Source organism: Rattus rattus, chromosome 15, assembly GCF_011064425.1.
Source record: "Rattus rattus isolate New Zealand chromosome 15, Rrattus_CSIRO_v1, whole genome shotgun sequence".
NCBI classification, from domain to species: Eukaryota; Metazoa; Chordata; class Mammalia; order Rodentia; family Muridae; genus Rattus; species Rattus rattus.
In genome coordinates, this window is record NC_046168.1 from 67201931 (window position 1) to 67220242 (window position 18312).

Sequence of the window (18312 nt, forward strand, 5' to 3'; positions counted from 1 at the left end):
TCACTGATGACCGTACAGTGGAGGTGTCAACCTGTCGAAAGGGTGTTTCAACAAAAAAACTATTGCCAGTAAGATCCATAAAAGGTATCCACATCCATCTTGCTTAAATAGAAAAGTACTGATGCCCAGAAATACAGCATTCCAAAAGGAGTGGTCATTACTTCACTCTCCTCTCCTCCCTGAGTTATTATGGTTATAGGTTGGAGCTTTAGAATAACTATAACATAGTATATTTCAACAAGAACATTCACATAATACCCTATCCGTTGTCTTTCCCTCTTAACCAAAGCAGATTTTTTAGAAAGGACTGAATCTCATCTCACATAAATCAGCAAGCCTACCAAGGCTGGAGTGTACCCCATAAAATACTCAATAAAGGCTGAATGTGGTTGCTGTCAAGGACACCCAACATAGCTAATCTTTGAAAAGTTCACAGTCTATTTGGTAGGGGAAGATATAAACAAGGAAGACCGTTTAGGACTGGCACAGGAACGTGAACGTGGATGTAAAATCAGCACTGAGGATGGTGTCTAACACAAAGTACACCACTCCTATTTGTTGGATAAAGACAGCACAAGTGCAGGTGATGGGTGGGTGACTTGTGTTGGGACCATTTATAGGCTGGGAAGGTACGGCAGGGGCACCATCTGGGTCTGAATACCTTCATATTTTGTTGCTGTGTGTGCCCTTCAGATCTCAGAAGCCTTCTCTGTCTTGGACCGCAAATTCCTGTGTGGATAAACCGGCAGATGGAGGGGGGAGACCTGGGATTTCTCAGGAATAGCTTTGTACCCAGAAGGACATTTACCTAAGATGGCAGCCGTAATAACAATCCCATTGAAATATTACTTCCTGTGCTGAAAAGAAAAGGCCACTGTTAAAACCATTTCTTTTTTCTACATTTATTAGTTCCTCTTCTTTGGCTGTGGTAAAACGCCACGACGAAGGCATCTTATAGGAGGGAAAGCCAGTTTTGACTTAGAGTTCCAAAGGAAGTCCATGACGCCATCGGAGGGATGGAAGGAAGCACGCGGAGCAGGAAGCCAAGAGATCACACCTTCAGCTGCAAACACAAGGCAGAGAAAGAACCAGAGATAGGAGCCAGGCTTTGAACTCTCAAATCCTGCCCCTTCCTCCAGCAAGGTCTCCCCACCTCCGCTTAACAACACCACGAACCGGGAACAAAGTGTTCAAATACCAGTTCTGATTCCAACTACTCGCTCCTCCTCTTCCTCCTACGTGTGCATCTTCCTCTTCGAGTCTTAAGTGATGGGCTGACACGTCTTTCCTGAACGCCTCACTGCGTGTTATTTGCAATAATAGACATTAGGGTCGTCATAATTATCCCATCACCTTTTGTCAGGGCTGAGGGCACAGGCCAGCTCCCACTGGTCTCAAAACTACTCCTCCTGGTTGCTTGGCAAACTAGCAAGCCACTAGAGTAACTTTGGTGACCTCGAGCTGACCTGAGGGATCAATGAACAATTAATTACTATCAACCCACTCTGGGAAAGATAGCGCACAGCCGTTTCTCAATCACGACTGGAAGCGCCCCTCTGCTGGCAGCTGCCTGTGGGATGAACCAAGTCTGTTCCGGCTTCTAAGCCACGCCTCTTACCCCGAATTTCACACACACACACACAATCACACACACACACACACACACAATCACACACACCACACGCGTGTGCTCACATGTGTGCTCATGCACGCACAGAGAGAGAAAAACAAAGGAGGGAAAGAGGAGGGGAAGGGGAAAGGAAGGGGGAGGAGAAACAGAGGGAAAAGGGGAAGGGGAAGAGAGGGGAAGAGGAGGGGGAAAGAGGAGGAGAAAGGGGGAGGGGGAGGTCACTCCATATTGGTTACATATCTGAGTGTCCCTCTATTGGTACAGTTTTTCCCCACTGTTTGCTAAAGCACCTGTCTAAGGGAGAGGCAGAGGTCCAACCTAGGGAGACCGTACTTTCACTTCCTGTGACATCTCTACAGACAAACTTTTCCTACCATCAGTGTTTCCACCATTTTCAGCCTTTCTTCTCCCAATCCTAACAATCCGCATTCTATATTTCTCATGGTCACCTGACCACATAGCTCACACATGTCCTGCCCCTCCGTATATAGCAAACTGTGGTCAGCACATTCAATCTCAGACACTCCACCTCGTAAATCTGCACTAACCTCTTCAGTTACCAGGCCGCATACAACCAGGCGCTTTGACCTTGAACTTAGGAGCCTCCGTCTGAAGATGGGAGTGGGCTAGTTTGGGTCCCAGAGGCGCTGAGAATCTTATTTTAAGTGTGTTTGCTGCTTTATGTCTACAACTAATTGTCTAAAAACTGTTAATTTTGTTGTCAATATTCTTTAGTGCTCTAAGCCAAGGGTTTTTGATTATACACAGCAGAAACTCAGCTCAAAAATGGAGGGGAGATATGCAGGCTTCCTGGGAAAGACAGTAGCTGAGGATGGTGGTGCATGCCCTTTGTTAACGCTGAAGATGTTTTATGCCATCCGGCAATATCAAATATTCTGCCAAGATTTAGCTCTATATGCAAAACAAATAAACATAACCATGCATTAGTATACAAATTTTCTCAACGTTTTTTTTTTCTTTTTCTTTTTTTTTTTGGAGCTGGGGACTGAACCCAGGGCCTTGCACTTGCCAGGCAAGTGCTCTACCACTGAGCGAAATCCCCAATTTTCCATTTTCTCAACTTTTAAAAGTGATAAAGTTGTATACATACACTAAAGAATTGTTTTCGAGCAGTTTTTCTCATATTCCATCAGTATAACTATGATATCAGCCTGTGGGTCACGGATCAGTGAATCTACGATAATCTATTATCAGTTTAATGTATGCATTTATATGAATTCAAGGCCTATGTAGTGAGTCCCAGGCCAGCCAGAGCTACATAGTGAAACCCTGTTTCGAAAGAAACAAAAAGAAAGCTCTAAGTAGGTCTGGTTTGGGTCCTCTGGGAAAGGATGATTGAACAAAGGCCTCAGAGTTTTCTGCATCGTTCCTCTGGATCTGCATGGTTCTACACTGGATCGTGCCACTGGGCCTTCTCCACTGCTCCACTGTGAAATCAGCTAGCAACCTCTGACAAAGAGGCAGCTCATTCTGAGAAAGAGTAATTAAAACACAAGACCCAAAATCACATCTATTGGTAGAATGAGAATCAATCTCCAGGCTTGAGCAGAATATGATGTGGCCAGTTGCCTAGAATGTAAAGCCACGGCAAATTCTTTTCTTGTCCAAGTTCCTGATTCCTAATACTTAGAATGGCCAACCTGTGACCAGTCACAGTCAGTGCTGCCCACACAGAGTATTAAAGGTGGCCCTGTTCACCCACTGCTTGACTCAGAGAGGCCAGCACCTATTTAGAACAATGGTTCTCAACCCTCCTAATGCTGCAACCCCTTAAACAGCTCCTCATGTTGGGGGGTGACCTCCAACCATAACATATTTTCATTGTTACTTCATAATTATAATTTTGCTAGTATATTAATTGTAATAGAAATATTTGGGGAGATAGAGGTTTGCCAAAGGGGTCACATCCCATAGGCTAAGAACTACTGATGTAGAGGCACTGGCAAATTCATTGTTTCTGGAGTTTTGCCAGAAAGCAAAGTATTCCTTGGTTGAGAATATACTACCACGCGTAACCTCCTGGCCTGAGTTCCAGGTACCCCTGGCATACTGACAGTATTACCTACCAGAGGGAGATCCTGCTTCTGATACGTCTCTCTCTGCATTGCCTAGAAGAGGAGCATATTAAGAGTAAACACCTCCTCTGCCTTTTAATACTCATGTTCCAGGTTGTCTCATGTTCCATCCAACATTCCCTCATTTGGTGAAGTTAAACAGAATAAGGCAAAGATACTGGCCTTGTGCATAGTGATCAGAGTCCAGAAGGTAACATGGAGACTTCGCAGAAGTTCTCACTTATACCTGGCTTTGTCAGTAGCTTGCCATTTTCTCTCCCTCCGTGTGCCCACCACAAGGGAGGCTGTGGTCTGAATTCAGACCTGAGAGGCAGTTATAAGATCTTGTCCCATTCTACTAGATAGTGTCACTGACCCTTTAATGGCAGTTTGCTCCATGAGGTTAAGTCCAAGAGAGCAGCCACGCACCCCCAAAGGCACAGCCGTCACATTTGGAATTATTGTTGTCATTATTATGATGTGAGCCTTTCACTATATTCAGAAACAGCAAGAAGCCAGGCCAGGTCTCTCACTGGTCTTCCCAGAGCTGGGGCTTGCCTTCCGAAAAGAACTCAAAATGAATTGGAAAGTCCCCTCTGCAGCCTGCAGGAGTTTACCAGTCCCTGGGGCTTAGACGATTAAATCATATTGGAAGACCTATATCTGCCTGCAGATAGAGGAATCAATTGAAAACCAGTATTAAAAACAACCCCAGATATATCCTTCCTTGTGACAGCCTACAAAATGTTGGAGAACAGTAGTACCCGCCTTTCTCTAGACAATACGACAAACTCTACCGTTCAGAAATTGGCCCTGAGAGAGTTCATTGTTCAACCTCATGCTATCCCCCCCCCCAAAAAAGAAGGCCCAAACTTGAACTTCCAACAATCTCCCACTTCTGCTCATTCCCCAACCTAGCAGTCTTCTCTGATGTGGTGGTTGTTTTGGACTAGGAAGAACCTTGATGGAGACAAATCTCACAGCAGTTTTGTTCTACCAATGCATAGCTTTCCTCCACCACACTACACCCAACATGTTCCCAGAAAGGATTTTAAATCCAGACAGACTGGCTTGTTTCCATTCAGAAAACATGCCCATTTATTGTTTGGAAAGTAACAAACTCAAACTAAAATCCACAAGCATCACAACTTGGCTCAGTGAGGCAGGTGAGACCCTCCAAGGCCAGCTTCAATCGGCATGGGGTTGCATCATCTACAGTTCTCAGTGTGAAGAACCAAGGACAGTGCAAGGGGATGGGGTGGCCAGTTACCCCATTCCCAGTCTTGCAGTAGTAGCTCACTCTGTGGGTAACAATTAACCTGATCCTAGTTTCCCACATAAATCAATCACTACAGAGGAAAAGAATTCTTTATCTCCAGTAGTAAATGTGTAGACATGGTCAGTGGCCTGGTTTATAGCTTTGTTTCAGAGGTGAGATCTGGAGGAGGAAGTTGCCAATAGAGGATTAGGGACATTTCCAGACACCTGTGTGGGGCAGCCTGCGGACATTGGCTACACTGGTCTCCTTCAGGCTTGTTTCTCAGACTGCATCTGTTGCCTGCCTTCAGGCTTCTAGAAGTTTCCAGCTGCATAAACGTAATCCTCAAAGGTCCACCTTGGTCTACCAGACCCCTGGATAGATATATTTCTGGCCAAGTATCTTTCCCTTCTAATTCAGCTGCACCACCTCTTTTCCTTGCTGGATAGCTCCTCTTTTATACTCAGATCACAGCCAAGACTCTCCTTGGTCTAGGGACTAAAACTCTTGATCCTATTCTATCCGAGGAGACTCTCCTGTGTTCTGCAGTAGGATGTTAGCCTTTGACAGCTGTTACTGCAAAGTGCTACAGCGCAGGGTCTTAAACAAGAGAAGTTACTTCTTCCCATGCTGGAGAGAGAAAAGTACAAAATCAAGACCTTCAGCTCGAGAGAGGCTTGGATTGAAAACAGTGAACAAGCTATTCTCTTCAGCTGGAAAAAGTTTTTGTCTCTTTATGCTGCGTATCTCTGAGTATTCATTTTTTGTAAAGACAACAGCACATTGGATCAGGGCCACTTAGGAGCTCGATTTATTCGTAATAACCCGGTTAAGATCTACTTCCTAACTAGGTCCCATTCTGAGATACTGATGGTTAGGATTTCACAGATGAATTTGGGGAGAACAATACAGTCACAGCAGGGTCCCTACCGCTTCATATCTTCATAAGCTACTAGCTGCCCTCACTCTTGTCACACCCTTGTCACAAGACACCTGACTTCCCTCCCCCCCCCCACCTCGGCATAAAACAGTTCTCCATATTGTTAATGATTTCACATATTCGCTACTCTCGTCCTTTTTAAAATACTCTTTGCTGAGTTTCATAACGCCCCTTGTACTGACAGCAAGAGCCATGAGGGTCACAAGGATTCCTAACTTGCCCAGTGTCGGGAGGGATGTGTGTGTATGCGGTGAGCTTGAGAGATGCTTGGAGCCAAGCTGCTGTTGGCAGCGCTGTCATAATGACCCATCTGCCTCACCTCCAGGGAGCTGCCACCACTGGGGATGTGTGTCCCTCCTTGGCAGAGCGAGTATCAAGCTAATTTTCTGGCTCCATTTTTTTTAAAAAATCTACTTGGAGGTTCCAGGAATCCAGCCATGTGCTCTAATGGGCCCTTGTCATTAGAGGCTTGGCAAATGTTCCCACTCTGGAGCTTCTCAAAGCCCAGGAGAGCTGGCCAAGGCCTGAGAGGCACCAAGGCCATTTTCAAAAGCAAAAGGGCAACAGGATCATAGTCCGACATTTTTTTAAAACCTGCATTTATTTAGTAAATAATGTATGTTAATGCAGCATGTGCTATATTATGCAATAATTATGGAAACGGCCCGATTCTCCCATCCTAGACCTCACTTGTCTATTGCAGCTACTCAGCAGGATACTCACAGCCCTCTTCAATCAGTAAGTGTTCAAATCCATGAGAAGACAGTTGATGTTAGAGGTCAGCTTCTGGCCATCCAATTCCACTGGGCTACCTGTCCTCTCTTCTCCCACAAATCCACTCTTAAGACCTCCCCAAGCCTGTTGGTCCGTGGTGATTTCCAGACTTGTCACCTCACCCCCGTTATCATTCTGGCTTGGGATGCCAAACAAAGGTATTGCAACTCAGTCGTTTCTCTCAAGAGCTGACCACAGAAGTAAGAGCTTTTCTACTCTTTATTTCTCAGATCACCAGACAGTGCAAGGACCAAGCCAGAACTGCTGACTAGCCCTGACAGGAGACTCTGATGTGAAATCAGACTGATGTTTGCTAAGCACACACTCGTGGAGCAAAAGGCTGGCTGGTGCAGGAGGGAACTTTCCAAGGTGTGGGAATTGTTCTGAACATATATGCAATTTTCTAAACCTACAAAACGACAAAATTAAAATCTGCATTTTCTGCCAGGTAAACCAGACTTCAATAAAATTGATCAAAGGGAAACAAGAGCCCAATGTCATCATACCACAAAATAGAACCAGGCTTCCCTTGTGTTCTGACAGCGCTGGTGTTCTAACCCCATCCTCAGTAGATGTCTTGCCTAACAAGCAATTATGGTGACATGCTTGCCCCATGGTACTTGTTAGAATAGGGGCCTGTCAGATACAGCACAATGCAGGGGAATGTTTTAGGTCCTATATTATCAGGAAAATTCATCTTAACAATCATTTTTTTTATTCACATAAGACATTTGTTTTATTCACATAAAGAGGCCCAGACTCTAGCATGAGGGTCATGGTCTCATGTCTGGCAACCCGAGGGCTATTGTGACATGTTAACCCTTTGTCGTTCACTGTTTCTTTAACTATCAAATGAGTCTTCAGACTGACTAAGTTTGTGACATTTCTTTTAACTTTACAACTGTAAAATTGGGGTACATTATCTCTGTGTGCTGATGAAGTCACCGAGTGATGGAAAAAACTGGATACCGGTGACATCTGTCAGATCCCTGATGCATGTCAACCCTTTTCTTGCCTCCTGAACCTTCCCATCTCCTAATTTTCTTAGACTCTTTTCCAGTGAATATTCTTACTTGATCGCTTTCTCATTTTGCTGGCAACTCAGAAACATGACGTTTTAAGGACAACAGAGGCACCAGTTTTTCAAGGAAGTCCATTCCCTTATAGGGAGTTAAGACTTCTATTGAAACCTCCTAGGGACCAGAGGTAGAGTGAAGACTTTTAAAGCTATGTATCCTTTGATTTTTTTTTCCCCCTGCATGGTTAGTTTTCTTATTGTGCTTATTTTTCAAATAAAGAACTGAAGCATAAACAGTTAAAGGGACTCATCTGAGTTTCCCCAGGTCCTGAGTGGCTGGAGTTATGACAGGAAGTTCTTGGACACCAGAACCTTTTTACTTGACAATGCTGTTCCTTCCTAAGTCCCACAGTAATCATGTAGACTGGTGACATCATCTTCTCTTTTCCTAATTAGGAACCACCAACATAAATACGGTTTTTTCTAATACAAAAGTGGCTGTGTAGGATTACTTCAATTATTTTTGAAAGACTTTATCTGAGGCCTTATTATGGTTTCCGATAGCCTGGAAGTGGCAAATACAACAACCAAGAAGAAGGTGACCCTCAGGACAAACTCATCCTTATTCCCTACTGATAGCTCCACAAATATCACAGAGCTACAGAAACTTCGATGGAGACTAAAAATCTTCAAGACAGCTCAGCTTTAATTTGGAACATGTCCAAAGACCCATTTATCAAACCATATCCTTCCAGATCCGGCATTTTTGGAAACATCGACATACATCTTTTGAAAGACAGTTCAAGGTGAAGGGAGTTTAAGAAATCCTGGTTACATCTTTTCAGAATGAACTCCAAAAGCTTTGTAACCCCAAGTGAAGTACAGCAGTATGTTGCTTTCAAGCTTGGAAGGTTACGCTGCCGATATATACTACATTGTAAATGCTGGGGGCAATCAGGGGCAGAGGGTGGCTTCTGCCAAACACCTACTAACATGGTTTGAGGGGAAACCATGAATAACACTTGAAAAATTCAGTGGGTAGAAGACAAAAGGAAGACTCTAACAAGTGAATGTGGTAGCCAGTCTCCCATGTGGGTCTCCAGTGATTTTTAGGTCTTAGTAACACTACCTCTGTATAGCCTTTCCTACATAAGGCTGGCCTAGGGGACCAAAAAGAATATTACAAAACGATGGGGGGTTGGGGATTTAGCTCAGTGGTAGAGCGCTTGCCTAGGAAGCGCAAGGCCCTGGGTTCGGTCCCCAGCTCCGAAAAAAAAAAACCAAAAAAAAAAAAAAAAACGATGGAATATGACTTACCAGATAAGGCCATAAAAAAAAGTTTGGCTTCTTCCTTGCTTTCTCTTGGATTAACGTCGAGGGAATCTAGAGGACGAGACAACCTGTGGGAAAAGCCTAGTGCTGTGGAGTTAGAAAGTTCGTCCTAGTGTATTCCTCATCTAATTATTAGGGCAGAAGTCTAGAAGACCTGGAACCAACTTCTCTCCAACCTTGGGAACTCGAACCTCTCGATCAACAAAACAAAACAAACAACAGAAACATTTCATTTGGGACAATTTTCCATATAGGAAGACCAAAAGTCAGGTTACATAACAACATGGAGTTCAAAGTTTCATCCTTATCAGGATGTTGAATGTTGTTTTATTTTATCTAATACAAAAATATCATATTATGGTACATTGATTAAGCTCTGTGTCAAGAGCAATATGATGTCACCTAAAAGAACTTCTTGCCTCCGTTAGCCTGTGAACCTAGGCCCATAAGAACAAGTCTAAATGGCACCTGGGATGGAAATTCTCATCTTATTTAAGAGTTGTGCTTATGGAAAAGCTAACTGTAGTACCCAGAGAACTATTGAGCCCACTTATCAGCTTAGATCCTGTTCCCTAAGAGCTAGAGAACAGACTCTTAAAATCCTATAACCAAGCAAATTGCAAAAGCTCACAAGAGGCCATATGCTATCATGATTACTATTTTGATCCTTCACTGTAAACAAGTTTTAGTTATTTTTCCTAAAAAGTCCAGTTTAAAATACCAGTATTTTCCTAGTCTGAATCTTCTTGCAAATAATAATTAAGAAAGAGATGTCATAATAGATGACTATGCCCACCTACTTTCACATTGGCTAAGGGAGGCGACATTTCCCTGAGCATTAGAGCAAGTGTAATAAAATAGTGTTTTGTGAAGCTCCTTTCTTGGAAGGAGCACTCATAAAACTTTATCATACATATATTTGCTTTACTAATGCCATCATTTAATCTCCCTCCTGCTTTTTAAAGAGACATCTTTATTACCGTGTGGCAGAGACCCCAGACTAATTGTATTTACAGACAGTATCAAGCCATCTTCTGGAAAGGGCTGGTTTTCTGAAGGATTCAGTGGCGAGAACCACATGATTTCCCCCTTTATCAAATACCACTCTTAGGTTTTCATTAGGAGTATAACTACTGTCTCTATGGAGCAGGCAGCCTGCCCTACTGATTAACCTTATCTGCTGTCTCTTTGTTCATTCTGGATCACACAGGGACCATGGGAGAGTAAACATTACCTCCAGTGTTACCTTTCACCTCCTCCTAATCTTTCTGTGTGGCTCCTAGCAACTATGCCGCCCGAGAAACCAAGGAAGGAGTGGAAGGGTGTGAAGTCAGACAAGGCAGCTGGGACCTTTGGCTAAGATCCTGTAAGAAGAATGCCAGGAAGGTCCATCTTGGGATCTTCCTCAAAGAACTAATATGCAGAGACAACGCATCCACCCTGCCAGCCATGACGCGGTGCTGAGGCGAAGTGTGCTTAACTGCAGGTCTCTTTGTTCCCCCGTTTTACACAGAGACAGGAGGATCCAAGCACCCCATCTTTAAGCAGAACATTGAGGGAATGGCCATAGAGGAAAGCCATCATCTATGGAGGTGTGGGCGTATGCTGGGATGGCAGAGTTAGTTATAAGCTTCAGAGGTCCTTTCCCACGCATCAATTCTAACTTGGCAAGCCTTACTCTCCTAAAGGTTCCACAGCATTCAAATAACACCACATGCTAAGTACCAGGTGCCTAAGCCATGGGCTTGTGGGGTCACATTTCAGATTCAAGAAATATCATAAAGATAGATAGTTCACAAACTATTCTCTACAGTGTGTATTTTGAGATTATGCTTACTTCATCTCTCTCTCTCTCTCTCTCTCTCTCTCTCTCACACACACACACACACACACACACACACACGTGGAAATCAGAGGACAATTTGTGGGAGTCTCTCTTCTTTCACTCTGTAGATCCCAATGGCCGACTCATACAGAAGAGGCTGAGACTCCAATAGGTTCTCCGTCATGAGGCTGGATGTCTCAGCAGTCCCAGTGTAGCTCTGAAGAGAAAGCTCAAGAGTCATTACATTTTCCAGGAAGGTTCTACCCAGTATGACCGACAGAACTCCACAGACCCGTGTCCACTTCACCTTCCTCAACAGACACTAGGGTTTACTGACGGTGAAGCGCACACAGCATTGTGGACATCAATGGACAGGAACTGAAGAGAGTATAGACTATCATAGTTAAATATTTAAATAACCAGCTAGTCCTGGAAGTTGATGGGGGGCAGCTTTCTCTGCACGGTAGAACTATAAAGGATTGGTCTTCTGTGTGTTTTTCTCTAGTCCCCAAATTTCCGTGAATTAGCACGCCTTTTCAAAAATCATTTAGAGCGGTGGTTCTCAACCTTCCTTCCTAATGCTATGACCTTTTAATATGGCTCCTCATGTCATATCCCCCCAACCATAAAATTATTTTTGATGCTGCTTCATAATCATAACCTTGCTATTGCTATAAATCAAATGTAAATATCTGTGCTTTCTGATGGTCTTAGGTAACCCCAAAGTCCTTTGAACCTTCAAAGGGGTCATGATACACAGGTTGAGAACCACTGATATAAAAAGATTAAAAAGTAACTTAAAAAAATAAAAAAGACAAGGGCTCATCTAGCCCAGGCTGGCCTAAGACTTACTATGTAGATGAGGGCTATCTTTAACTTTATAATCTTCCTGCCTCTTCCCAAATGCCATGAATACTGGTATATGCCACCATGTGCAGTCTTACATGGTTTGGGAGACTAAACTCAAGACTTTGTATATATACAACTGAGCTATATTCCCAGATCAAATACATATATATATATATATATATATTAGAAAAATTATAATAATTTATAAAAATGTAAAAAAAAAATTACTACTCATCCTTACCCCCTTGGAACCTAACTGGAGATCTCCATTTCCTAAGTCAGCTTGATGAAACCGGCATATCTTCTACTACATCTTTATTGCAATGTATTTTCACCTCAATCCAATAGACAGACCCCCCCCCTCCAGCATTTCATTCACAGTGGAGTTAGTAACAACACAAGTCCCCTAGCATTACTTTTTAAAGATTTATTTATGCAGATCTGTGTGCATATCTGTGTGAGTGGGGTTGCCATGGAAGCCTGAATGGGGCTGGGGCTATCAGTGGTGTGGGTTGCCAGTGACTAACTTGGGTCCTGTGGAATAACAGAAGGTGCCTTTATCTACACTGCTGAGTCACTCCCTAGCCTCAGCGTTAATTTTTAAGTGCCTTTAAGGTTATTTTTAGACAGGATAGAAGGCTCTGCAGTTAAGGGTGCTGGTTTCTCTTCCAGAGGACCTGGGCTCAATTCCCAGCACCTACATAGTGGCTCATAACTGTAACTGTAGTTCTAGAGGAATACAATGCCCTCTTCTGGCCTCTGTGGCCAATGACTGCATATGGTACACAGACACATCCGGGCAAGTGCTTATACACAACTATTAAAAGTAAACAAATCTTTTTAAGAGTTATTTTTGTGAAAAGTAAATACCGAGCTAAGGAATCAACTGCCCCAGGGAATCGGGTAGTGAAAGGCCAGCTCTGGAAGCCACGTCAACAGCAAGCTGAGAAGGTGCTGCTGAGGAAAAGACCAATCACACTCAAGGACTTGGCCTACTGGGATTCTGCTTTTCCATCCCTCCACCCTTCCTGAAGAAAACTGTAGCTGCTGCACAAGAACCATCTTGTAGATATTTACTAGACATTGGCTTATATTATATATAAATATTTTATGTCTAGTAATATATTATATATACAAATGAGCACACTGTATACAAATAATGTTTTATAATATAAATATATATAAATATAAATATAATAAAATAGAAATGATAATTTAATGCAATAATAATGTATTGTTTGTGGTGATGTTACGGCTAACATCATAGATGAGTCCTCTGGCTGAGTCAAGTCGTGATTCTCCTCAACTACAACAGCTCCTGTCTTTTATTTATTTATTTATTTATTTATTTATTTTTATTTTTGGCAGTTCTGTAACTTTATTTGACATTCAGCAGTTAGTTCTCATCCACATTGACCATCTACAGGTTTTTGAATGTGGTAACAGGCATGTAAGTTACCAGTGTGTAGAGCTTGTTTGGTGAATCCTCATCCTCTTTACGCTTTCTGGACAAACGTACTCTGATGCGGTACGAACATTCCTTATTCCTTTGGCCCAGATGGCGTTATTGAGCCTGGTGTCTATGCGCACATCTGGAGTCCCCATCTCCTTCATGGCAAATTTCTGAATTTCTTTGAGTGCCCAAGGAGCACGCTTCTTGAAGCTCACTCCATGGATGCGCTTGTGAATGTTGATGGTGTATTCTCGGGTCACCACCTCGTTGATGGCAGAACGGCCCTTCTTCTCGCCACCCTTCTTTGCGGGAGCCATTCTGCCGGGCCCAGGTTGGAAAGGAAGGGTGCGAGGGATTGTGGGATGGAAAGTCGCGTAGCCGTACCAGCTCCTGTCTTTTAAAAGTGACTGGATGTCTAATGGTAAATCTTAATGTTTGTCACATGTGGATGGCTGGTACAGAGAGTCATACCACATTTCCCTCTCAAGTGTCGGGGTTATTTTGCAGTTTTAAAATACAACTCAATGAAGGCAGGTTTTTCTAGTGTCAATGGGGCTTCAACGCACACCTACAAGGCTACAAAGGCACCCTGTTCCACATCTGCCCAGCCACCATGAGCTGCTTAGGGACAGCATTCCAGGCAGAGAGGCCCCAGTGCTCATTTGTATTCAGACCTTTGGTTCTCAGAGGAGAGGCCAGATGGGACTTTGCTTAGAAAACCATTACAGTTGAGCAACTGGCTCAGAGTGTTTCAGGACTTCAGGGTTCACTGAGAGGAGAGTTTGTTTACAGACACGCGCTAAGACATATATACGACGATGCCTCACAGATCTCTGCAGAAAGGCAGATGTTCCAGGAAAGATTGCCAGCAGCAGGTTCCGGATTTCTCTCAGAAAAGAGAGCATCCCCCAGGGAGCCAGGGGTGGCTCATCCCAGTGCTGTCCTGAGAAAGAGCATCCCTACTGGGTATTGAGAGCCTCTCTTAAACTGGATCACTTTGAGGATGGGGCTGAGATATTAGGGCATCCAAACGACCACTCAGACCCCTTCCCCCAGTGCTGGCAGCAGAGGGATGGAGGAGTAAGGCTTGCCTTCCTTGTCCCCAGATTTGGGGAGGGTAGGCAGCGGGTATCACGGAATCTTGTCTTACCACAAAGGACTCCAGATCAGTAGCAGGCAGCAGACTAGAGGGACCCAGCCAGTCTGCCCTCGCCTTCCTCCCCATTTCTTCCAGATTGGGCAGGAGAAAACTAGAACCCATCCACTGTGGGGATCCCGGGGCTTTAAGGGAGTCTATAGTCCGCCTATTATAAGACTCCAGGCTGGTGAATGAGCAGCATAGTTAAGTACCTGGGAGAGCAGACGTGATAGACAAAGGAAATGCAGCTACAGAGGTCAAATGCAGGCACAATGTTAATTCTCTTAGTAGCCACATTAATAGAACACGAAGAGGCGAAATTAAATGTTAACTAATACTTTACCTTTTTACTTAAAACAAACAAACAATCATGGGCCTGTGAGATGGCTCAGGGCTAAAGGTGCTTGCTTCTAAAACTCAAGGACCTGAGTTCAATCCCTAGGACTGGCAGAACAGAAGGAAGGAGCTATTTGTTTCAAGTTGTCTTCGACCACTGTATGCACACCTACATAATTAGGTAAGCAAGTAAATAAATGCAATTTTTATTAAATTAAAAATGTTAAAAATCAATTGCATGTGTGCAGGAAAGTTGAGCCAAAAGCACTAAGTTCCTATGTACCACACACATGCAGTTTACACACTTGTCTATTAGAATCTAGCACGAGTGTGGTACGTGTGTTAGCAGTGATGGGCCAATGTCAAACACATTAACTAAAGCCTCCAGCTTATACTGAGGTTGATTCTGTTCCGTTACATGTTCTCTGAGTTAGAAGATAGACAGATGCGATACCGTCATAGGACCATTCGGGGTTGGTTTTCTTCTACAGTGACTCCTCTACCCTGCCTCCTCCTCTCAGCTTCCATTCTGTTCCCACACAGACCTGGCAGTTGCCCTCCATCTCGCCTTTCCTGGAACCCGTGTAACCGGACTCTGACAGTATGCCATCTTCTCAGACTGCAGGGTCTGACTCAGCAACATCTCTCAGTCCATCCACGTGTTTTCTTGGTTTGATAGCCAGGTGCGGTGGCTCGGGACTTTAATCCCAGAATGCAGGGGGCTAAGGCAGAAAGATGGACATGGTCTCCATCTAGTCCGGACAATGTAGCCAAGACCATGTCTCAAAAACAATAACAGCAGCAAGAATATCATGGGGGCAGGGGTGCACTCAAAGTTTTAAGATCGTTTTGACTGGGAATATTAATAAACAATAGTAATATATTGCCTTTAACTGATTATAGTCTAAACAATATCTCAACATGCAATTAATATTTAACTTACTGAAATATTGACATTCATTTTCATTTTAAATCTTCAAATTCTAGTGTATGTCTTATATTTACAATTGACCCCTTTCTTTCTTTCTCTCTTTCTTTCTTTCTTCCTCCTTCCTTCCTTCCTTCCTTCCTTCCTTCCTTCCTTCCTTTCTTCATTGCATCCAGCCATTAGAAGAATGGTGGTCATTTTAAGAATTGCAACCAAATCATTTTTGTCTGATTCGTAGAGCATAGAGTTAATCTTAGAGCTTTAGAATTTTTATTATTGGAAGGAAACAGGAAAAGCTAGGTGTGGAAAGGAGAAACAAGAAGCACTGTCCCAGGTTTGGTCTGAGAATTTGACAGCCCTTGACAGATGATGCAGGTGATGTCACAAGCCACAGCGAGCATCCCCAGCATCAGCACCACCTGAACAAGCTGTGGCAAGGAGCTCTAAGCTCAATGGTTTGTATCTTGCTGAATGTATTCCCCCCACACACACACCCTCGAGCTTACATGCCTCTGGTGCCTAGGAACAGCCCATGGTCCCAAGCCCCAGTCAGCTTAGAGCAGGATCGAACCTCATCTTAGTCATGACATAGCCGGGAACCTTGCCTTCTCAACTCTGTCCTTTGCATCCGGCAATTAGAAATAAATCTTCTTAGGATGTTGTGATGAACACAGGAGAGTTTGTCAAGATATCAATAATATGGTATTTCTCTGCAAAATAAACACTGCAGCAGGGGTATCCTAAAAAGCAACAAAAAGTCTTACACACACACACAGAGACACACACACACACACACACAATTTGGTCACAATTTCAAAAATGACCACCATTCTTTTAATGGCTGCTTGCAATAAAAAGAAAAGAAAAAAGGAAAAGGTCGTGAGGGCGGGACAGAAAGCGGAAGAAAGCAGAGAGCGAAGATAAATTTAGAAAGAAAGATTGGCTCCCTTAACTCAGAATCCAATCTTGTCATCTCCTTGACAACTGGCCCTGCCGAGGGACAAAGGGCCAGAGGTCAGGTCCCAGGGGCTCACCTGCCTCAGCAGAAATGCAGGCATGGGGCCTGGCTGGCTGGCGAACTGGAAAACCTGAAATGGGAAGCTCGCAGCCAGCCTGTCTGCTGCTCGCCGCTTTCGCTCTTTAGTGGGGTTGCAAGAGAACAGGTCGCCAGTGTTCAGGGGGTGGGAGGTGATGCTCATGGCCAAGCCAAGCAGAGCCGAGCTCCAGTACTGCAAGACACGACATTACAAGAGGGCTGGTCCTGCATGCGGTTTCAAAATATCCTCAAAGCTCTGGTTTTAGGGAGCCCTGACACAGGTGCTCCTTTCCCCCCAACATTCAGGGACCAATATCACATGGCCCCTGTAGTGCTGTCATCAGCAGCAGGTTTTGTAACCAATAAATGTCAAATCAGATCATGGCATCCAGGTGCCTTAGTTAGGGTTTCTATTGCTGTAATAAAACTACGCGACCAAAATCAACTTGTGTTTCACCTTATAGCTCATCTGTCATACAGGGAAGGTGGAGTAGAAACTCAGACCAGGAACCTGGAGGTGGGAACAGATATAGAAGCTACGGAGGACTGGTGCGTACTGACTTCCTCCCCTTGGCTTGTTCGGTCTGTCCTTGTAAGGTCCTTTGGGCCACCAGCCCAGAGGCGGTACTGCCCACATCAGTTATCAGTCAAGAAAGTGCCCCCAAGCCTCACCCACAGGCCAATCTGGTGGGCAGCATTTTCTCAATTGAAGTTCCCCCTTCAAAAATGATTTTGTGTCAAGCTGACGTAAAAACTAGCCACCACAATGGAGCATTGGTATCGTCACAGTCCAGCCTCAGTAGCTTTTGACTCCTTAAGCAGTTTTCACATCCACACCATGTTAATAAGATCCAAAGGCTTTTTAATTTAATTTCAGTGATGCGTTGTGAACATTGGTGCCTGCCTTGCTCCAAATTCATGCTTTAACTTTATCCACGGCGTGACTGAATGAAGACGTAGAGGCTTCCATAAGGTGGTTAAGTCATGAGGGACTGAGTCCTAGTAAGAGCTGGAGGGTAGCTGCCTGACCACTGTCAGCCAGGAGGGCAGGGCAAGAAGGCATCATCTGTAAAGAATAAAACCTTGCCGGACACTAAATCTGTTGGCTCTGTTGTCACCTTGAACTTAAATAAATTCTGTTATTTATATATCACTGCGATTTCTATGTTTCATTACAGCAACCCAAAAGTACTATGACAAAGATACTCATTTTAAGGTAAACCACAAGATATAGAGAAGCCATAAAGGCTTCGCTGACTAGGTTCCTGACTTCAGCCTCTCCTCTTTATGTACTGGCTTTCTTCCTGTCCCCAACCCAGCCCTACACAGAGCTTCTACTGTCTCGGTCCCCTTCCTTTGGCTTGAAGGAAAACTGAGCAGGTCTCAACAGCATTTAGGACACTCAACTCCACAGACTTCTCAGCCATAGCCAGAGGGATTGGTTACACAGCGGATGCCAAGGTTGGCCTCAAGCCAGACTCCCCAAGGTCCAGATTTTCAGAAGATAGCTCAGAGAGATGGGTTATCATGCAATGATAACTGGCCTAGGGGAGCAATGTTGGAGCTCTACTCTAACATATTTATCCTCTACAGATTTCTGTTTCACTCCAAATTAAACATTTGCCAGCGCCTTTATGCTTCAGAGAAGACAGGATGTGAACAAACTTTTTTAAAAACTAAAAATTGCTTTATTGTACAGAATTTGCAAATAAGAAATATC

General features: G+C 43.9%; 1 pseudogene; it reads right to left on the reverse strand.

The window, feature by feature from the left end:
• Positions 1 to 13070: 13070 nt before the first annotated feature.
• On the reverse strand, positions 13071 to 13495 carry LOC116884779 (annotated as a pseudogene).
• Between the last annotated feature and the right edge of the window lie 4817 nt (positions 13496 to 18312).